The sequence below is a fragment of the Geotrypetes seraphini genome, chromosome 7 (assembly GCF_902459505.1).
Source record: "Geotrypetes seraphini chromosome 7, aGeoSer1.1, whole genome shotgun sequence".
Lineage (NCBI taxonomy): Eukaryota > Metazoa > Chordata > Amphibia > Gymnophiona > Dermophiidae > Geotrypetes > Geotrypetes seraphini.
Genome location: NC_047090.1, coordinates 42,283,442 through 42,286,808, shown reverse-complemented (window position 1 = coordinate 42,286,808; position 3,367 = coordinate 42,283,442).

Below are 3,367 nucleotides of genomic sequence, written 5' to 3'. Positions count from 1 at the left end.
AGCCAATCCCAAAACTTCCTTAAAATATTTCTGAATCAAAATTTCTGGAGACAATAAGAGAGTTTTTGGGAAATTGACCAGAGGTAGATTAACAGCTGATGAAGATACCGCTTACAATGTAGCTACATGAGACTCTGTTGTTATAACACGTTTTTCCATAATCTTCAGATTTGAATCAACATTTTCAAACTTATTAACTACTTCCTTTGAAAATTTTATATTTTGAGTCACCACTGACGTCAATAACCCCTCCACTCTAATATTTATCAACCATAAATCTTTAAATGAAACTTCCTGTGACTCAACCCGGGTTTCCCTTACAACTAAAGCATCCTCCTGGAAGGATATGGCTTTGGGCATCTCCCCATAAACTAATGAGGAAGATACCTGTAGTTCTGATAATACCACAGGATGAGAACTGGAACCATTCTTGGGATCCAGACCAACAGTGATATTAGGTGGAGGAGGGGGAGTTCTTTCTGGGGGACCGAGTGATGTCCCTGAGTGAATCGGCGCCCCGGCTATGGCCTAAAACACTGGTAGACACCAGGTGTCTATCTATGGGGCCAGCCATAATAGGTGTGGAAACTTTTGCCTTCCCTTTTCTTTTCTCCATTAGATTATTAACAACAGTATTCCATACATACAAATTTTATAGACACGTTACTGCTCTAGGAATAGGAAATAAGATTGCATTACATAAAAAGTGATTCTGAATGCATTTTAGTTTCAAAATTAAAATCTCTTCTGATCTGCCTGAAACTCAGCCAGACTGTGTTACTGATCTAGGAAACAAGACTGCATTACATAAAAAATGATTCTGAGCACATTCATCTGTGTCAAACAGTCTCCTCCCTTCCACACACTTCTGCATATCAGATGTTATGACTTTTTGGTCACTTGGTGTCCACGGTACACATCACTCCTTTGGCTTGTCTTCATCTCAGAGTTCAACAATGGATTCTATCGACCTAATGATCTCAAGCAACAGGACATCTGTCTGCTACAATCCAAGTCAACTTGGATCTCCATCACTCTCTCCAGTGGTGGATAACCACCTCATAATCTCACTCAATATCTTCCCTTTTCGTGTGCCCCTCCCTCAACACACACACACTATCACAAACTTCTAACTAGAGATGCTTTGCTGTTATGATGGCATGCTCATCTAGATGGCCTCCACCCTCAAGGAGTATGGTCTCGCCACAAACATACCCTCCATATAAATCTTTCTTAATTGTGAGCAATAGGCAGCAGATAGCTCAAAACAAATTGTGAGCAATAGGCAGCAGATAGCTCAAAACATTCCAGGACCACCTCCTCTAGCAGGTATTTCTTGTCTGTACAGATAATCAAGTTGCCATATTCCTGAACAAACAAGTGGGGCACAGGTTCTCACCTCCTTTGCATGGAAGCAATAGAGATTTGGAATTTGGAAGCTTCTCAGAGCTGTTTACTTAGTGGGGAAGCAGAATGTCTTGGCAGATACCTTCAGCTTCACATGAATGATATCTCAGGACATACATCTTACATAAGATTTTTTCCAAATGGGGCAACACCGGACATAAATCTCTTTGCTTCTTCTCCCCCCTCCACCCCCCAACAACGACTTCCAAGATTCTGCTCCAGACTCTATACTCCCACTCGCATGGCATCATATGCCTTTCTCATTCATTTGGGGGTACAGATTCCGCTATGCATTTACTCAGATACCTCTCATCGGGCAAACTATACTCAAACTTTGCTAAGATTTAGGCACCATGATACTCATAGCAGCATTTTGGCCATGGCTGCTTTGGTTTCTACTCCTGCTAGAGCTCTCGCCCAAGAATCCAAGCAGGTTGCAGCCATTCCTAACACTACTGACTCAGAATAAGAGATCCCTCCATCCCAAACCTTGGCCCTTATCACTAACAGTGTAATTTCTGCTGTATCTGCAGTCATTGAAACATCTAGAAAACCTTCCACTAAGTGCTGTTACTGCTTCAAATGGACAAGACTTTGTTCCTGTTGTACTTTGCATTCTCTGAAATTCGTTACCTGTCCACTGTCATCCATACTGAACTCCCTTTTCCACCTCTCTAACTCTGGTCTAAAAACCAATTCAGTTTGAGTACATATCAGTGCGTTTCACTCTCCCTTGTACAAAAAGCCACTCTGTTCACCCCTTCAAGGCTCGTTTCATGAAAGGCCTATTATTCCACCTATCAAGCCTCCAGCTGTTGCTCTCATGAAGTCTCCCTTTGAGCTGCTTACATCTTGCTCTCTCAAACTTCTCACTTAGAAAGTTGTTTTCCTCATCACTTTCACCTCTGCACACTGTGTGAGTGAACTTCAGGGTCTTTTAGCAGCTCCTCCCTACACAAGAATCTACCATGTAGCGCTTCAAGCTCATCCAAACTTCCTACTCAAGTTGGCTCAGAATTCCATCTGAACCAATCCATCGTTTTGCCTGTTTTCTTTCCAACTCACATTTGCATCCTGGAGAGGCGGGTCTTCACACCCTGGACTGCAAACGTGCTCTGGTATACTACCGGACTAAACCTCAGAGGATTCTCTGAACTTTTTAGGGCTTTTGACCTTAACAGCCTCCTGAGTTCCTGTTACCAAGGAAACCATCACCACTGGGCTAGTAGCCCGTATCTCCTTCACATATAAGCAGGCTGGGCTGACATTTCAGGACTGTGTTAACAGCCCACAGTGTCCAAGCTATGGCTCATTTCCACTCTGCATCTACTGAGGACATTTGCAAAGCAGCTACTTGGTTCTCAATCCATACCTTCTCACTTCTGTTTAGAACAGAACTCCAGAAGAGATGGTTGGTTTGGTCAAGCAGTTTTGCAAAATCTGTTTACTTCATGAGTGCCAATGTTCCCGCCAACCCTCTTCTGTTTCACTTGGATCATGTATATAACTCCATTATTATTTTCCAAAGCCATGATCATGGCAGCTTGAAAGTCCCACATGTGAAAATATGCCTGCTTGTCTTTGGAAAGAAAAAGATGCTTACCTAAGGTAGGTGTTCTCTGAAGACAGCTGGCATAATATTCTCACAACCTGTCCACCTCCCTTAGTTGGCTTAGCTTTGTTACTGAACGTCCCGCAAGCTGACGTCAGGTGGAAAGGCACTACCTAAAAATTTAGTGCACCTGGTATTCGTACCAGGTTCTGTGGATGACATCACCTACATGTGAGAATATATGCCTGCTGTCTGGAAAATACCTGCTACAGATTAGTATCTTTCCTTTTCAGTGGTTCAAATGGAGGATGTAGACTCCATTCCGAACATATAACCTGCTGAAGACGCTGCTGTTATCAAGATAAATTTAACTAGATATTTTTAAAAAGAAGATATTATCAACCTATA